Below are 20,705 nucleotides of genomic sequence, written 5' to 3'. Positions count from 1 at the left end.
TCCATATCACCATAGGCTACATCAGTGTACAATGTTATAAATTTAGTTATCCAAAAGCACTCCAGACAATCTAATTTCCAGTACACATGCCAGGTTAAGGGTGGCACAGGTATAGGCTACAGTAGACTCTCCGATAATAGTCAATGATCTAAATAAAGGCAAAATAAATGTTTATTAGGTTTTTCACACTTACATATAAAGTAGTTGCCAGTGAGCCTCTGTCTGATCTGCCTCCCTCCCCCTGTATTCTCCACAGCGGATATTACACGGTGATCTTACAACAAGTTGGCTACAGCTGTCATCTTTTTATATAGTCCTCATTGGCCATAGTAGGTCTATAGGCTGTGATTTGAGCTATCTAGTCTGGCAGAACAAGCTGAAGTTTTTAATTACCTACGTCTCTCAAACACAAAAAGTAGAAAAAGATATAGGAAAGTATTTTGTGTAGCTTGTGTTGAAACCAGTTTAGTGGCATGTTGAGAAACAACGCAGGGTCTGTTTCCTATGTTTCAGCTTGAATTGCACTTTTTTCTATCTTTTAATCTCTGTGGTCAGTGACTGCAGTAAGCTCTACCTTTAAATAACTATTTTTTCCATCAAAGCCACATAAAGCTGCTCCAACTTCTGGGTGTCACCAATAACAAATATTTTCTGATTCAATCACATACAGAACAAGCTGACTGTATGAACTTGGTATATAAAGAGGTGTATTTTGTACATTAAATATTTGTAAATCATAATGCTGACAGCTAGCACCCATGGTGCAGCGCAATTTTTAAAAACAATGTTACCAACTTCTATAAACCTGTGAGGTAAAAACACTACCTATGCTGCGATTAAATGTGGTGCTGTGCTGGTCCACTGGAAACAGCACAAAGTTACTATATAAAAGTTAATGGAAATGCCATTCCACAGGGATCTCATGTAACGGCCATTCTAGCAAGTGCAGTCAATATCAGAATGACAGCAGGAAATGTGCCTATTGCAGCCAGGAAGTAAAGGATTCAAGGCAGGAGGGGTAAGTATCTCACAAAGTAACTTAACTCCTTTAAGGCGTGTTATGACCTATTTTTATCCTTTTATGCTGAATTGGTTTTGCCAGGAATCCATTTTTAATTTCTTAATCTATTCAAGCGCGTTTTATACCTTTTTCATTGGGACATATAGGCACTGATTTAGAGTTGCATGCAAAAATGCATCCTATATGTACATGCAAAAATGTGAGTGAACAGGTGCATTTTTATAGGTGTATTTTGATTTGCCTATACCCAGGGCCGATGGAACACAGTAAGCCCAGTAAGTGAGGCAGGAGGGAGCAAAGATCTGTTTTGGCATAGTAACGGCCAGAGTTAAGATAAAGTTTGCATCCACGCTCAAAATGAATAACTGACACTAGTTTTGTAGCCTGGCCAATGGCAGTGTTCTGGTGTGTGATGACTCGAATGTTTCAAACAGAAGCTGGGCAACCATTTTTCTGTAGCACAACACACAGGCTAAGGCTATGGGGTTAGTGAACACTAACACTGATAGTATTTATTGAATCATACTGTAAGCTTTTATTTTATCATAGATGTGTGTGTGTGTGTGTGTGTGTGTGTGTGTGTGTTGTGTGTGTGTGTGTTGTGTGTGTGTGTGTGTGTGTGTGTGTGTGTGTGTATTAGGGAATTTAGACTGTAAGTTCCAATGGGGCAGGGACTGATGTGAGTGAGTTCTCTGTACAGTGCTGCGGAATCAGTGGCGCTATATAAATAAATGGTGATGATGATGATGATGATGTTCAGAAACATCAATCTGAAAACTTTACTGACATTGATAGATACTGTGATATACATTAAAATTTCTATCTATACGTGTTGTGAGTGGCTTTTCATTCATTTTTCACATAGCTACTATGATCACTTATACAGAGAGCACTAAATTATTATTTGCTTTTTTTGCATTTAGAGGAGTAAATTAAATAATAAAAGTACTTTCATCACTTCTACAAGGTGAATGCAATGTAATATATTTATGCTTCATAAATAATTTTTCAAATTTTAACCAGTGATTGAAGTGGGCTATGATACGTATTATGCCATACCGCCACTTCTCCTACTGCTTTCATTTTAGAACTTTAAAATTCCATTCACTTACATTTTGCATACCACCACTGGTTTCAACACAGTGAGCATTATACAGTATTTTTCAATTCTATTTGTGGTTTCAATACCTTTCGCTGACATAAGAGGTGATGCTACTATATGAATGATGAGAATTAACATTTTAAAAGGTATACTCCTCATCTAATATAGGTGTGCACTAATTCTGCACTATTTCACATGAGCACTTGGGTACATTGTTTTACAGTACCCACTATACTTTTTGGTTCCATCTATGCTGGATTTTTCATTTAAAGACTGTAAGTCTGAGTCATTAAGGAGAGCAAAGCAATAAAAAGGGGATAGGGAGGTAAATTTAAAATATGAGGACAGATTTATAGTTTGGGTAGGGCATGTCCTAGATCAACTTTCAATTTCAATGTAAAAATAAAGCTATCAAGTATATGTGTCCTACATGAAAAAACAGCCAGAATTTTCCTTATGTGCAAAATAATAAACTAATTTGCATCCCTGGCATTGTAACATGGTTTGTCCAGGAGCAAAGTTACACCTCTTTTTGCCTTACTCTCCTTAATGACTCAGGCCTTATATTTTCAGATACCAACAATAATTGATGGTCAAATGCCGTTCTTAGGTGTCAGTGTCAGATATAATTTTAGAGAGAAGAGCGAAAGCAGTTTGAGGGGGGGGAGGAGTGAGAAAATGGCAGCGAAATTGGAGCACAGATGAGCAATGCATGTATGGACTGTATGGACTGTGAGTTGTGTAGTGGGTGCAGAAAGAAGTGTACTGAGAATAGTGTGTCAGGGGTAAACACAAGAGCCAGCTTGGAGAGGATAATGTACAACAGGGGAAGGATAATATAGTTAGAACTGGTGAGTGAAAGGAAGCTGATGAGGAGAGCACATGGATGACTGCATGCAGGGAGAAATCTGTTACAAGATCACATCTGTTATTTTTGAGAACATGTGCTACGTGGCTGTATAGGGATGTCTCATGACTGTCTTTTATTTCCCTTAGTTTGCTTTCAGCAAGAAGTTTAACTTCTACATTTCAAAATTATTAGCATAAATATATTACTACTTGTCAACACTGACCTCATGAGTTTGATCCACTTAAACTGGTGGACCAGTTAGTTTTGAAAAAAACATAAAACAGTTTTTTGAAAATTGAAATGTAAAACAAAATAAAAACTGAAAGATCTCCTACTTTTGAGCAATATCTTAATTGGGCTAATATGGTTACAACTGTTTAATATGTTATCAGAACCTCCCTAGATTTGATTAGTTAATGCATTCACCAGCTTAGGGGGAGCACAGTTGTTAGCATTTACAGTGCCGTAACTAGACATTTTAGTGCCCTGGGCGAGACAGGGCAACGGCGCCCCCCATCTAAGTGGGAGTGACATTTGTCAAGGGGGTGTGGCCAACCTAATGTGGGGGTGTGGCTAGCACATATATATATATATATATATATATATATATATATATATATATATATATAAATATATATACACACAGAGTGGTGGGATTCAAATAAATTAACAACCGGTTCTCTGCCCTAATGACCATTTAAAGTATACAAAAATATATAGCAAAGGATATTCTATTATTTTAAGCATTTAATAATCAAATAAGAACAGTAAAAGAGATACACAAAACTAGATTGTTATAAGAGTTTTAGAATGTTAAAGAAAATTTTTTAAAGAATTCCTTACCTGACAAAAATCTGTTATTTATTTTATATTCATATGATGCCACAGTAATGCCCCCAGTTCATATTATGCCACAGTAATGACTTTCATCATCACACCCTGCCATGCAGCCTTCCTTTGCCCCCTTATTCTGCTATTGGAGGCCCCCAAATAAATAAATATATATATATATATATATATATATATATATATATATATATATATATATAATTGGTTTTTTTCACTTTAACCAATTTAATCCTTTCGTTGAATGCTTTCTTGTCAAGTAATCCAGTAGTATTAAAATTGTAATAAAGCTTACTTTTTTCTTACAGTGGTGGTCAGCTGTACCTGCGACCGAGCAGGTTCCTGCATTCGGCATTTGGAACGCAAGTTTGCGTTCCAAATGCCGAATTTCCTGTCCGTGGAATGCACATGCGTTCCACTTCTTCCAATGCGATATCGGTCAGGCAGATGGTTGTTAGAGTTGAGGTTCAAGTAGGGTGCCCTGGCTCAATCATTGTGTGCAGTGATTGAAGCTGGGCACAGAGGCAGGTAGCGGGCAGCTGCTGCGCCCCCTTGGGCTTGCGCCCATCCTTGTGAATACCACACAATGCAGAGACCATGCTCCCCTTACCAGCCATTTCATCACACATACAGCAGCCAATTTATGATCGCCCTGGTGATTTCTTCACCCATCCCCACAGCCAATTCATTCTCCACGATAGACATTTTATTAACCCCCAGCAGACAGTTTATGAAGCCCCCAGCCATTTTATTGCCCACCCAACCAATCATTTGCTCACCCACACCCCGGCCAATTCATCACCCCCTCTCAGTCATTTTATCAACTCCCCAGCTGCCAATTTATGACTTCCCCCGGCCATTTAATCAACTACCCCACGACCATTCCACCACTAATTCATCACCCTCAATATCAACAACTAGTGGCCAATTCATGACCCCCTCCCCCCCCCGCCCTCCTGTCGGCCATCAACTCCCATGCCCGGACAGTTTATTGGTTGACAAGAACCAACGGCGTTGGTGGTGGATGTTAAGCCACAAAACACTTTTGACTTAACCAAGTAAATTGGTTTATTTTGAACAGTAGTAACAGTTGATCAATTCTAGGTACTTACAGATGTTTAATATTAGTCAGTAATCAGGATATTGGCTATACACATATATATTTCTATATATGTATGCAGATGATCTTATACAAGTTGTCAGCTTGTGATATACTACATGTCCGTTTACTATTACTTGTGGGCAGACTCTCCTTATAAATGGAAAGAGCCTCTGATCACTTTTTATATTCCCCACCCGAACACTTTTGTACATATGGAATGATGCAGCTATAACGGACACTTCCATCTCTTTCAGAGCCTCTGGAAGAGCGGCAGGAAAGCTGAACATGCACAGTGGTGTGATGCGGACGGCTGGAGGTTGCCCCACTTCCTGTCCTCAATAGACCATTGGGAATAACAATATTAAGTTAGAAGATGGAGCGTAGCGCTCCTTATCAACATTATCACCTCCTCCTCCCCCCTTGTCACGGTTTGGTATTCTGGACTCTGGATCCGTTCAGGGATGTTGTGAGAATGGATCCTCAGGGAGAGTCTAACTATACACTGGTAAGTGGTAATGGTAACCCGAGGTTCAAACAGATGACAGATGCAGGATAAAAGTACAATCAGCAGTTTAATGATGACTGAATGAATACACAGGAAAGTCTTGGTAGATATATATACACTAGAAATGTGGTTCAAGGTGGGCGAAGCCACCGGCAATGACATAGGCAATATGAATAATCAATGAGTAAATAGATATGGCTTTGAATAAACAGTCCAGCAATAGTGTGGAAAGAATGAGGCACAAGAGTATGGTATCACAATAGCACAGCACACATCAACGGAGAGTTTAACAGTCCAGGTAGCCGTAGATACACAGTAGATGCGGCAGAGGCCCGATACCAATAGTGCCTTAATACTTTCAATGATACTTGAACAGTTCAGCCAGGAAAAAGGACAACAAGCAGCTTGGTTATACGACCTGTAATGCCACTGAGCCGGAGTGACCAATGCGGAACAGATGAAGCTGGATAGAACGGCTCCGAGAGATGACTTGAAGGAGCAAGCTGACAGAGTCAGGTGTGGTTTAAACAGTCCCGTTCCAGGGTCAACGATACAGCAAGGGCAGATGCGGCTAGCGCAGTATAGCCCGAGGCGTGACACACAGTAGAGATGGTTTGCAGCTTGAGCGGTATAGCCCGTGAAGTTGAACATAGCGGAGGTGGTTGTAGCTTGAGCGGTATAGGCCGTGATGTAGCACACAGCGACGGTGGTTGCAGCTTGAGCAGTATAACTCACAGAGTAGCACACAGCGGAGGTAGTTGCGGCTTGAGCGGTATAGCCCGTAGAGTAGCAACACAGTAGAAACAGGTGCAGCTAAAGCAGTATAGCCCGAGATATAGCAACACAGCAGAGGTAGATGCGGCTTGAGTGGTACAACCTGTAGCGTAGTAACACAGCAGAGACGGGTGCAGCTTAAGCGAGTTACTCCATGATGTAGCACACAGCAAAGGTGGTGGCAGCTTGAGCGGTATAGCCCGTGGAATGGCAACACAGTAGTAATTTTTTAGGCTCGTTACTTCGTTTCTTCTTGGTGACAGCGACCTTTGCAGTATATGCGTATTGCTGCTAGCTGCCTGTCAGTGCAGGTGCGGACTGTACTTAGTCTCATCTCACAAGTTATGGTAATCTCGTGAGACCAAACTAAGAGAACCATAGCTGCACTGACAGATCAGCTAACAGCACCGGATTGGTTGTTAAGCTGCTTTGCTGCGTAGTGATGGTTGGGGCTGCCCCATTTAGACCAGGGAAATAAAAAAATATATAATGCTTGGTAATTCTGCTGGCACTGTGCCCACAAGGACCCAGCGACCCCAGTCTGCAGCCTGGATCAATCTATTGGTTTATCAGGCACTGCTGACAGGCTAATTGGCTGTTGCTTAAAATGGATCCTAGTATGTATTGTTTCAATTTAGAGTATAAGTATAAATAAATAATAATAACCTTTTTATCCCATTGAACCTTTAGTTAGCTTTGAAAAATTTGAGGCATCAACCTTTCAAACCAAAGACATTTGGAATATCCATGCTTCCCATAAAAAGTTATATGGTCTGGAATCGCCTCCTCCTCTTTCCCTAAAGTAACAAAAACTAATTATACACATTATCCTAAATCTACAACTGGGGAAGCCATCTTCTAACTCATCCTCAAACTTTACTTTAATCAGTTTGATCTAGCTTTAAAGAAATCTTTTGAATTAGGCAGGGTGGCATGTGTGCGAAAAGCTGCTGAGCAGAGGGGCATGTGAGGCATGTATTATGATGGAAAAAAGGAAGGGGGTGCTCTTTTAAACTAAACTTTATTACAATTCTTTAATATGATAATCCTTTGCCATTCAGGGCAGGGGGGCATATCACTGTGTACCAGGTGTGTGATATTTGTGTGTGTGTATTAGGTGTGTAATGTCATGTTGACCTTTATATAGTGATCAGTATGTAAATATATAGAGTGTCTGTTGCTGACCAGTTGCAACTAGTTTTTATGCTTTGTTTTAAAATCTAACAATTGAAAAATTCTAGAAATTCTGCATTTGTCCCTTTGCAGCAATCGAGCCTGGTCAGCATTCTGCATCAAACATCAGTACATCTGGACATCAGTGCATCTGGACATCAGTGCAACTGGACTGCAGTCTTGCAAGCCAGCCAAGAGGAGGTAAGAGTTAAAAAAAATGTGTATATATGTGTGCATTCTCAAGTAGAGAGAGGTTTGTGATCTCACGAGGTTTGGGTATGATGAGAGAATTATGATCCCTACTGGCAGAAATAGAGATTGCACCCTAAACTGAATTCCCAGAAGCTAGTTGGAGAGCAAGTAGATTCCAAGTTAAGTGTGAGGCAATACCAGCTATAGACGACAGGTGGCAGCACACCATCAACACTGATCACTTTTTTAAATGAAAAATCTATACTTTATTTGCAAAACAATATACAAAAAACATATAAAAATATATATATTCAAGTGTACGGCGTTACAGCACAACCAAAACACAATAGACACTGAAACATAAACCAGTCATAATACTAATAAATAACCACCAATAAGGCGCTCTACAATCCTAAATGCTGCCAAAACCCTATTAACAGGGTATACGTCTGATAAAAACAGAATAACAATAAAATATAGGACAATCAGCGCATATAGATTCTCATAGAATGCAAACAGTATATAAATGGTATTCTGGACAGTTCACAAACTCATTTCATAAAAAAGAGAGTAGCTGTGTCCGTGATGTAGATATTATCTTTTCGAACGATTAACACCTTCCCATCACCTTCCGTGGAAAATAGTGAAACAATGGATTCCTACCAGAAATCCTGATCATATAGGCGCGTAGAATAACGAACAACCTCCTTTCGATATCAAGACTCCCGGAATTATTTCCACTCTGATGTTTTCGTCTCCAATAATGGTACTCACGTCCTTTACCAGCCACATTTACCAGCCACATGCCCGTGTTTTTGAAGCAAAACACGGGCATGTGGCTGGTAAAGGACGTGAGTATAATTATTGGAGAAGAAAACATCAGAGTGGAAATAAATCCGGGAGTCTTGATATCAAGAGGAGGTTGTTCGTTATTCTACGCGCCTATATGATCAGGATTTCTGGTAGGAATCCATTGTTTCACTATTTTCCACGGAAGGTGATGGGAAGGTGTTAATCATTCGGAAAGATAATATCTACATCACGGACACAGCTACTCTCTTTTTTATGAAATGAGTTTGTGAACTGTCCAGAATACCATTTATATACTGTTTGCATTCTATGAGAATCTATATGCGCTGATTGTCCTATATTTTATTGATAAACCAGTCATACTTTATAGCACAATACAAAGTATTATGATCCCTCCTTGATCCCCTCCAATCTGGCTTTCGCCCCCAGCACTCCACTGAAACTGCCCTGGCTAAAGTCACCAATGATTTCCTCGCAGTCAAAGCCAGGGGCCATTTCACCCTTCTTTTCCTCCTGGACCTTTCAGCAGCATTCAACACTGTTGACCACCCCCTCCTGCTACACACCCTCCAGTTGTCCATTGGTCTTTCCGGCACCGTCCTTTCCTGATTTACCTTCTACCTCGAACCACTGCTTCTCTGTTTCCACCTCTGGCTCCCTCTCCCCCCCTTCCACCCTTCCAGTTGGGGTCCCACAGGGTTCTGTACTTGGCCCTTTACTCTTTTAACTATACACTGCCTCCCTGGGTGAACTCATTAGCTCCTTTGGCCTCAAGTACCAGCTTTATGCCGACGACACCCAACTCCACCTCTCATCTCCTGACCTCTCTTCATCCCTCCTCTCTAGGGTGTCCGCCTGCCACTTTGCCATCTCCTCCTGGATGTCCTCAGATCTCTAAAACTTAACATTGCTAAAACTAAACATATTGTCTTCCCTCCATATAGAGCCCCCTTCCCCAACTCCACTATCTCATCTGTTCCCCAACTTCGCTGCCTCTGTATCATCCTTGACTCCTTTCTCTCCTTTGCCCCCATATTCATTCTCTTGCCAAATCCTGCCACTTCCAGTTACGCAATATAACTTATAACAAATAACCTTGAGGCGCTGAATATGGCAATAGTTAAAAGACACTCAATCTGCAATCCTCAAAATATACAACTGTAACAAGAGATATATGCACTGGTAGTCAAATAACTGCAAAAAGAACGGCGAAGTGCGGATCTAATATACAATTTATTATTTTAAAAAATATATAAAAATATCATATACTTATAATGGATATAAAAAAAATTACATTTGGAATGATAATTATATAATAAAAAATACAAATTGACAAATGAGAAACCAACCACTCTGTCCGGGAATCTGAAAATAAATTTGTATCCAACACACATCAAGCAGATGGATATAAAAATATGTGTCTTTCTTACTCTGGAATATTGCTCGCATTCAGCCCTTCCTCTCCCAGGACGTCAACAAATCTCTCATCCACTCCCTGATCATCTCTCGGTTGGACTACTGTAACCTTCTCCTCACTGGCCGCCCCCACTCTCATCCTGTTCCTCTTCGATCTATACTCAATGCCGCCGCTAGACTCTTCTTCCTTTCTCGCTGTTCCACATTTGTCTCCCCCACTACCATGCCCTTCACTGGCTCCCCTTCCCCTACAGAATCCTTTTCAAGTTCCTCACCCTCACATACGAGGCTCTCACCAACTCCACTGCTCCCTACATCTCCAAACTCCTCTCTATTCACACCCCTTCCCTTCCACTGCGATCGGCCAATAATCATTGCCTCTTTTCCCCTCTGATTACCTCATCTCACTCACGTATTCAGGACTTCTCCAGCGCTGCCCCCCTCCATTGGAACAATCTCCCGAGTGCTATCAGAACCTCCCCCAATCTTAACAGTTTTAAACAGGCATTAAAAACCCACCTCTTCTTAAAAGCCTTCCAGTCATCTGCCTAACGACCCACCTGTCAGCTCCCTCTCCCTTTCCATTTCTCCATTTCTTCCCCTTCTCGCTCTGTTTGACCCTGTCCCCATTTCACTTTCCTTGTATCTTTGGTTTGTCCGCTCCTACCTTTAGATTGCAAGCTTCTCTGAGCAGAGTCCTCTATCCTCCTCTATTCCACCACTTTTAACTTTGCTCTGCAGTTACTGTGCCCTCCTACTTCTTGAGTCTTCTGCCCACTGACTCCACTCCTGAGTTTCTTTGCCCCTTTTCAGTTGCTCTTAGCCTGTTGGCTGCGCCCACACTCTTGGGCACAGCTGGCTTCCTGTTGTGCTGACTTTCCCTCACCCCTTCTTATTAGCTCTAGTCTAAGCTACCTGAGTTATTGTGATGCTTGTTTATTGTACCATAATGTTATACCTTGTACTGTCCTACTGGCCATACAAATAAAATAAAATAAAATAAAATAAATAAATAAATAATAATAATAATAATATTAAAGACATATGGCACACAATATGACATTCTACACTATACATAAATACTGTACTATTTATTCATCACTTAAACAAGACAACTGTTCCAATAAAGAGCAATGGGTGTAAAGGGGGAGATAGGTGAAGAGGAAGATAGAGGGTAATAATAGGCCCAAAGCTTTATTTCTAGAAAGACACATATAAGTGAAAGCTGCATAAATAGGGCAAGACAATCAGCAAAGTTTAAGCGTTGTGATGAGGGAAGTTTGACCCACTGCTCTTGTGAACAACTTGTCTTTGCAATTTGAGTTGAGTGTATCTTATACTTACAGATCTAACCTTATACATGGCAATCTGATTAGTTCCCTGTAAAACCAGCCCATGCTACTCATGCCCATCAACTCACCAGTCTGTCTTCCTCATGCTCGTCCATTAACTTATTGTGTCCCACATGCTCACTCCTCACCTATTTGCGTCTGACATGCCCCTTTATCAGCTGCTTACACCTGACATCCCCTCCTCACTAGTTTGCCCAACATGCCACCTTCTCAACTACTTGTTTCCCACATCCCCCTCCTCATCAGTCTGAGCTCTACATGACCCCCTTTTCACTTGTTTGTTACCCAAGAAGTCACAAGACATAGTGATGTCACAGGAACATCAGAATATCTTAATGCAAAGGAGAAATGGCTGCTAGTGTAGCAGACATGACATTAGGAAACGGCAGGGGGTCATAGTTGTCTACTCTCCCAGAATGTCCGAGAATTGAGTTTACCCCCCCCCCACTCCCCAGATCCCATCCACTTCCCCATTGAGGTGGGTGGTGGGACCAAGATGCTGCGATTCATTGTGAATTGCTCATAATGGACCTGCCCAATGTCACGAATAGGTCATCCAGGGGACATGATGACGCGATTGCGTAGTTACTCCTCTCCCACACCTGACCCCCAGAGCTGTTGAACATTGGCAAGTATGGCAGGGATGTGACAGAACGTTGTTTCTGCGTCTAAAAATATGTGGCAGATCTGCCTTCCTCTGTGTTTTCTTAATACTGTTCCCTGATAACTACCAATATCATCTTTTGTAGAAAGAGTGTTTAAGCCATTTTTAAATCTATTTAGTAAATTTGCCAGATTACATTTTCTGGCTACAGGGAAACCATTTATTTTCTACTGTGGCTCTTTAAGGTCTCTGTTTGTAAGAGAAAATTAGGACAAAATACAAATATATATATATATATATATATATATATATATATATTATATATATATAAGAAATAAAGACTACCGGGAATGCAGGGAATAGGCACCTAGGGATTGAGCAAAGGTCTGTTTAGGCCTCTAAGCTCTCTTCATGGGTACCTGCATTTCCATTTCCATGCCCGAACGCGCGCGCCAGTTCGAGCTGGCTCGGATACCCTAAGTTCGGGTGGGCTCGGTTTTCGGGAAACCGAACCTGCCCATCTCTAGTTATAACATGTGTTTGCAATCAGAAGCAACTGTAAAGATGTTTGTTATGTACAGTAGACACTAAGTAAACCCTAATAAATTGTTTTCAAGAAAAAAGCAAAGAAAATATTTTTAAAAAAAATTCCATGTATAACCATAATATTGACATATAATATTAAATGAATAAATATTTTTTTAAATGCGTTCTTTTGAGATTTTATATTTCACATAAGTATTGTACATATCCTGCAATGTCTGGTCTAGTAGAGCAGAGTAAATCTACACCTGTAGTTATCACTGTACGTTCTTGAGATCTGTTCCTTGTTGACTTCGGAAGTATGCAGAGCTGAGTTACATGCAATTTAAAACAAACACATCAGTATGGGTGCCTTGATGACTCTTAATGAAATCTTATTTATTTTTCTCACTGTTCCTTGGGTAATCACTCTATACTCTATGGCAGTGCTCCACAACCTTTTCTCACCCTCGGCACACCTAAGCCCTTCCCAGAATCCTGCGGAACACAGAAAGCAAAAATATACAAAAAAAGCAGGGGACCCCTGGGTGTTCCTACTATGTTACCCTACCCTGGAGCTTCACAATTTTTTTTAAATAATTCACTACACACATATTGACAGCTGCTAAATCCCTTATCGCACTAAACTGCAAAAAAAACTCCCCCTCCCTTTCTAGCAGCCCTTAAAAAGCAGATCTAGCAAGTTGCAGCCATGGAACAGATCACCAATTATCTCCATGATAGGGGCCATGTTTTCAACCAAGTATGGGCCCCATGGCTGTTTGAGGAACACTCGCTCCCCTCCGGCACTTAGCCATTCCATGAGGACCCATGTGTGGTGAATATAGCTCCCTTATATGCATTGCTCCCTTACCCTTTTTTAGTCACTTACACACTCTTCGCCCTCCGAGTTCTTACACCTCCCTGCTCTGTGTACGTTTGTCATGTAGCATACAAATACTTGATATCCTTATATTTACACTGACATTTAAAGTCGCTCTAAGACTTGCCCTAACCCAACTATAAATCTGTCCCCACATTTGAAATTTACCTTCCCCCTCCAATGCAACATGGTTTTGCCCAGGTGCAGAGTTACTCCTTTTTTATGCTTTGCTCTCCTTAATGACAGGCCCTAAGTGAGCAGTGTAGCAAACTGTGTATGTATTTTAGCAAGTATTATGTTGAAACACTCCTTAATGCTCCAGCAGACTAGGCATGATTCTTTTATTGCCCTTTCAATATCTTACTTTTGTGGATACATTCCTTAGTGTAAATTCTCTTAGGAGCAGGGGCGGATCTAGAGAATACTGCTACCCGGGGCGATGTAGGGGGGGCGATTTAGGCCACGCCCCCTTTTTGACATCTGAGGCTGCCGGCGACTGCATACTATGTGCAGGTCCGTTCAGCAGTGACAGGCAGGGACAGCATGCTGCCCGGATGCTCTGATTGTGTTTAAAACACAATCAGAGCGACCGGGCAGCACGCTGGCCCTGCCTGTCACTGCTGAATGGACCTGCACATAATGTGCAGCCGCCGGCAGCAAGCCCCTGCTAGGGATGGCGATCGCCCCGATCACCCCCCCCCCCCCTGGATCCGCCACTGCTTAGGAGATGATAAGTGGGGGTTTTTTTCCATGGCATTGAAAAGCTTTGTGTGCACAATATTTTATTTAAACATTTGACATACCTTCATAGGTCAGAAAGAAAGCCCTGCAAATATTGATTCTTTGTGTTCTTTCGTCTATGATCACCAGATGGCGGCGTTGTCCCAACAATGCTGATTCTAACCTGGTCTAGTTTAAGTACACAGGTCTGCTTAATATAAGTTCTTCCGTGATGTTTGTAAAACAGAATAATTAGTAATACAGTTTTTTTTTTTTTAAGTCCTCTGACTCTTTTATTCCATCCATTTTGCTTCAGGGTTTCTCCTCACTTATCCCATACTTGCCAACTCTCCCGGAATGTCCAGGAGACTCACGAAATTCGGGTCGGTCTCACGGACTCCCGGGAGAGCTGGCAAATCTCCTGCATCCTGCTACTGTCTTCTCAAAATGAGGCGATACGCGGTGAATCGCGTCATTTTGACCCCGACCCCGCCCTCGTGACAAAACACCGTCGCACGCGGGGGGAGGGATTGGGGAGGCAAAATGCCGCAATTGGCCGCGCTCCGCCCCCTCCCGCCCTTCAGTCATGCCCATCTCCCAGAAAGGACTTCGCAAAAGTAGGTAAGTATGACTTATCCTCACCCTTGCTGTTATGAGCAAGAGTAAAAGAGCTCCTTCCTGCTTACTATAGGCTACTCTTGTATAGTCTTGCAGACACCTCAATGGACTAGGAGGGTACAGAGGAAATGGGGGAGTTTGTGTCAGGCCCATAGATGATAAACACTCACCACTTGCAGTAGTGTGCCCCACGGCAGTAGTGTGCCCCACGGGTATGTGCGTTGGGTTTGCGGATTTCTGGGAACCAGCACTCAAAAGAGTGCACCTTTACTTAGCTCCTGGCAGTGGAGAGGTATTGGGTGGTCGCTGAGTAGTGATTAACAGGAGCTGTCAGCTCCAGAGGAAGTATGAGATTTACTCTCCTCTCTGTGGGAATAATACTGGAGATGAGGAGACAATTCTCATCATGTGAGAACCATACATTCCTCCCTGCCTTGATAATTAGATTAATGTTGAGTTCTCCGAAGTTAACCCTTTTATAGATAACAAAAAAGCATAGAAAGAGCCTTTTGCCGGCATGTATGCCAGCATTTTTTCTTTTCACTGCTTCTTAAATAGATTCCTTAATGAGGAATTGCTTGTGAGGTCAAAATTGAGTGTGGTTTATGAGATGATTGAAAACCATCTTGTAAATGGCATATTTAAAAAAAAAACAAAACCAGCCCTTTTGCTGCAAATTCACAGCGGTTTGTGATAAACTGGCGGTAATTTAGGACTTTGGAAACTGCAACACATTGTCACAAAAATAACCTCATTCATTAAGTTGTGTATAATGCGCACAATTATTCTGCGGATGTCCAGAACTGGACCATACGTCACAGAAAGCAGCACCTTGCAATTCATCTTTGAGCGCAAAGGACACTTACTGCAGGCTACGTTTTCAGGGGCGGAACAGAGAGGGGAATGGGCATATGTGCATAATCAATGCACAGTAAGGGCGTACCAAGCGCACGCAGCAGCGTACGATTCAAGGTCTGGGCATCTCTAAGATAGAATACTTGTTTTTCAAATGTATTTCTTGCTCTAGTTACATGTCTAGTCTAAGTACGTATTACTAGTGATGACGTGTGAGTATGTATGCTAGAACATGTGTTTGCAATCAGGAGAAATTGTTAAGATGTATTTTATGTACAGTTGACATTAATTATATCCTAATAAATATATTTTATGGGGGAAAAATAGAGTAACTTTTTTTTAATGTTTTGTCATTAATGACTATATTATTAACACGTGATATTAATTGAATTTTTTTTTCCTGTTCCTTCTTTTGTGAGGTTATATTCCACATGTGTATTGGACGTATCCTGCAGTGTCTTGTCTGTCAGAGCAGAGCGGACCTAGTATACATTTACATACCCTAATATAGATGTGCAGCCCTTGCGACAGGTCTTATAGCCATCACGTGTCATTAGCGACTGAAGACAAGTCGGCGACTGGTAAGCACGTCATTTCCACTGCTGACAGTGCGATTGCCGCTTTTAAGGCGGCAATGGGTGAACCACACACCTCTATAATATTTTGTGGCGCTGGGTCCACTCATTGCCGCCTTAAAAGCGGCAATCGCACTGGCAGCAGTGGGAATGACCTGCTTATCAGTCGCCGACTTGTCTTCAGTCACAATTGACACGTGATTGCTATAAGACACATCTGTATTAAGGTATGTAGATGTATACTGAGCGTCGCACTCCTCATAATCGTTATTTTTATGTCACTCACATTCATGTCAGTGGGGTAGTCATCGGGCATATTTACCCCACCCGAATACAGATGTGCATATACACGATTTATGAGCGCTTTAAAAAAAAAATGCACATTATGTTTCCTTTGCATTTCTTATGAATCTGGCCCATCATTGGCAGTTCTAGAGTTTACTAGAGATGCTCGGGCACAGTTCTCTGAGAGTCCACCCGAACTTCGCAGATACGAGTACCGAGCTAAGCCTGCTCAGTACTTTTGCGCGCCCGCTGAAGTGAAAATGAGGCAAAAGGTCATCATTGCATCATCGGATCTCGCAAGTTTTGGATTCTATAAGTACCGCCCTTCACGGAGATCCGGCGCCATTTCACGGAGAGACACAGAAGTGGTAGCACAGTTCTTGGCAGTCTCTAGTGCAGTTGGACAGCGTCATATCTAAAACAGAAAGAGAAGGGGTGGCAGTTTTCTTAAAAGTCTCCAGTGACATTCTACTGAGTTATAGCTCACACAAATAGGAGAGATCCCAGTGTTGTTGCCAGTCAACAGTCTATGTGCCATTGCTTCATTGCTAATTGTCATTGCTGAAATAGAAATAATAGGGCTGTCAGTGTTTTTAAAAGTGTCCAGTCACATTCTACTGTGCCACAGCTCACCCAGAAATAGGAGAAGTGGGTGTGTTTAGTGCGGAAACATAAATTGTAATAATAGGGCAGTCAGTGTTCTTAAAAGTCTCCTGTCATATTCTACCATAGCTCATACCGAAACAAAAGGGGTGGCAGTGTCTTGTCTCCAGTCACATTGCTCTTGTCACTCTCCAGTCTTCAATAAGATTGTTCTTGTCACTCTGCAGTGTCAGTGCCATTGGTCAAACAGGGATAGCAGTGTTCTTGTCCCTTTCCGGTCTCAGTCATGATGATACTAATCCCTCTACGTCATGTGCTAAAGCCTATGTTCAAGTGCATAGTGATTTTAAGGCAGGGAAACAAAAATATAAAAAAAGCTTGTACCTGTTTAAAGAAAAAAATACCTCTCTAATAAAGGTGAAAGTTTACTGTAGAAAAACATAAAATTGCCAACATGCCATTCTACCCAAAATATTACCAAGCATACCAGCATCAGGTAGCTCCCTTCTCTCAGCTAGGTCTCAGCACCTGCAATCTACACTGTCATCATCCTCACCCTCATCAGTGTGTACATCATCCTCACACAATAGGGATGAGAGGGAGGTATCCAGAGAGGAGAAGGAGATTAAAGATGCATCACGAGCAGACATGCTCGTGATGCATAATGTAGAGTTCATTGACAGCACTGTTGGGAGTAAGGCAGCTAAGCTATTGGTAGCTTGTTTTGTAGGGGCCCAAACCAACCAAGCACTTCAGCCACAAAAGTGGCACTCCTTGTCGCCGGAGTGCTTGCTTTTCAATAATTTACATAAGGGTGGGGGGAAGGGTCCATTTTGCACCACTTTTATTTTCTGCCACTGCTACGTGGCAACGTTTTCTAGATGTGCTAGGAACTGCTGTGTGTTTGTGTTGTTGCTCTGTCGCTTAGCATCTAGCCAGGTCGCTGCAGTCTTTGTCCGAAAGTGGATGAAAATAATGTTGTGACCTGTGAGGTAGTCAAAATTTACTGGAAATGACTGGAAATTAGTGTTATTGAGGTTAATAATAATGTAAGAACAAAAGAGCAAAATTATGTGATTTTAGCATATTTTAGCTATTTTTCTAAATAATACAGATGCAAAAACCAAAACACGCAAGGACAGTTTTGCCAAAACCAAAACTTGATCTTAATTCGGATCGAAAACCAAAACATGGGGGTCAGTGAACATCTCTAGTTTTTACCCTCCAAACCACAGAATAGTAAATATTGCTGTTTGGAACAGTAAACTGCCGGTGATGTGTGGTGATTTGCAAACTGGCAAAAAATAAATGGTTAGTAGATTTTACCACTGGTTTTGTCATGGTGGGTCTCTCTTTGGTAGCTGTCTGCTAGTGTAGTATTGGCTCTCTGTCCCCACACTACCCTCTTACTATCCTGCTAGTACTTCTACTCTACTCTCTGTTGCCCTATTCCTCATCTTTTTAGTCTCTGTTCCTCTTCTCTGTCTGCTTCTGTAATACCCTACAAAACAAATGTATATTACTGTATGCACTCATTCAGAAAACTATAGTTCTCCAGAGTGAAGTTAAATGCAAATTGTGTTAGCCATTTTTGGGTGAACAGACTACAAACTACATCCCAGGCTGCTCTCTAGAGCTCAAGAATGTACTAAAAGACTTCAGGAGAATCTTGGGGGGAAAGGGGAGGAGCCAAAAATGGACTGGCTATTGAGAGAAGTAATGTGTGTGACTGCTGGCTGAGCTAACGCATGATCTTCCCACCAAGAGCAACTGAATGCTATGGCTGAATTGTTGTCCTGAGGGATGTTTGCAGCCAGCCCAGAAAGAAGCACCTTTGCAGTATAGGAAAAGACCTAACTTGCCACTGGCCAGGAATTGTCAGCAGGACTCATATGAAGATGGATAAGTTTCTTTTGCTTTGCTATATTCAAGTTATTTAAGTGAGACATCAAACTGTGTTATTAAAACCTCTGACCGGGACTGTAATATTGCTATTGAGAGGTGTTATAGCACTGGCTAAAGGAATAGTTTGTTCCAGCCAAATTTGCTATATTTAAACTTATCTGCAAGCTGACTGAAACTGCCTAAAATGAATGCTGATGAGAGAATTGCAAGTTGTTTAACCCTACAGTTGCTGTGAGAGAGTTGCTTAGTCCAGATTGTCCGGATTGCTAAATGGACACTGTCTTGTACACTGGAAATCGTTTATTATGCAGAATTACTGTTTTTTACAGAGCTCAGGATTCATGCAGGTTCTGTATATCATAAAGTGAACTAGAAAGCGCCTAATTTGAACCAGCTGGGTTACTTCTTGTTGCCTCTCTACTGATATTTGTGTAATAAGTGTGATTTGTACAATTGCACTAAAAGTATTGTGATTTGGGATATATATTGGTGAGTGTTGTAAAGCATAAAGATATTTGGGTTGCATAATCATTTTAAATAGATTGATTCTCCCTGTCACAGTCAACAGGAGTCGTTTCCAAATGTGAGACCTGTGCTTAAAGTGATTTGTGATAGGATCAATATTTAATTTAATATAATATTTTGAGTTAGGGTAATCCAGATACCGAGGTACTTGAAACCCGGCGTCCATTCAAGAAAGATCCCCTGTAGAAGCACAGATGGGAGGACACCATGAACTGGGAACATACAGGACTTATCCCAATTTACTTTTAAACCAGAATAATGGCCAAAGTTATCTACCACTGTTAAGAAATTATCCAGAAATTCACTTGTATCTGCCAGAAATAATAGTATGTCGTCTGCATATAAAGCAATGGTATCCGTGGCTTGACCAATTGGAAGGCCATGTATACCAGGATGAGCTTGAACCAAGCAGGCTAGCGGTTCAAATCAATCAGATATTTCAATTCCTTAATTCTTTACTATCCTCATTCATCTGGAGTGATAAGTGGCACAGAATTAAATTGAATACTCTTTGAAAATCTAAAGCAGAGGTTGGCCTGGCATTACCCAATCTTAAATTTTATTATATGGCAGCTCAATTATCACATTTGCAAGACTGGTAATATGCCACAGAGGATAGCACTTTAGTTGGTTTTCTTGGTGAGTGAGCGGGGCCTTTACTTTCCCCACTCCAGCTGCTTCTGATAGGTAAATCCATTAGGGTTTTTCCCAATGTTTTGCCCCTCAGAATTATTTTTTGAGGTATTCTAGGGAGACAATGGGCCTGAGTCATTACGGAAAGTAAGGCAAAAAAAAGTGTAAATGTTCTCTGGGACAAACCATATTACAATGCAAGGGGGGCAAATTATATTAGTACATAAGTTAAATACTGGCTGTTTTTTCATCTAGCACACAAATACTTGATAGCTTTATTTTTACACTGAAATTTGAACTTGATCTAGGACATGCATTAACCCAAACATAAATCTGTCCCCACATTTTAAATTTACCTCCCCCTCCAATGCAATATTTTCCGCAGATGCAAAGTTACTCCTTTTTTATGCTTTGCTCTCCTTCATGACTCAGGCCCAATAAGTTTATTAAAACAAAAAGATAAAAGTAGTCTGATAAGAAGAAGTTGCAATTAGTCCAAAAGGCAATATAACTTTCTCAGGAATTATTGGGTGTAAAGAAATAAAATTAAATCTTTATTATGCACTCACATAGCATAAAGATGCCATGGCAAAACCAGTCAGGTGATGTAAGTGATGATGCTGTTTTTATCTGAATTTGAGAGCAAAATAAAGATTTAATTGATTTTTTTTAATATAAAATAAGGTGTAGTGCTGGCCTGGCCAACCTGTGGCTTTGCAGATGTTGTGAAACTACAATTCCCAGCATGCCCTGACAGTTATCAGAAGGCTATCTACTGGCAAAGCATGCTGGGCCTTGTATATTCTCAACACCTGGAGCGCCACATGTTTGCCA

Source organism: Mixophyes fleayi, chromosome 2 (assembly GCF_038048845.1).
Source record: "Mixophyes fleayi isolate aMixFle1 chromosome 2, aMixFle1.hap1, whole genome shotgun sequence".
Lineage (NCBI taxonomy): Eukaryota > Metazoa > Chordata > Amphibia > Anura > Limnodynastidae > Mixophyes > Mixophyes fleayi.
Note: the sequence above shows the minus strand (reverse complement) of the source record.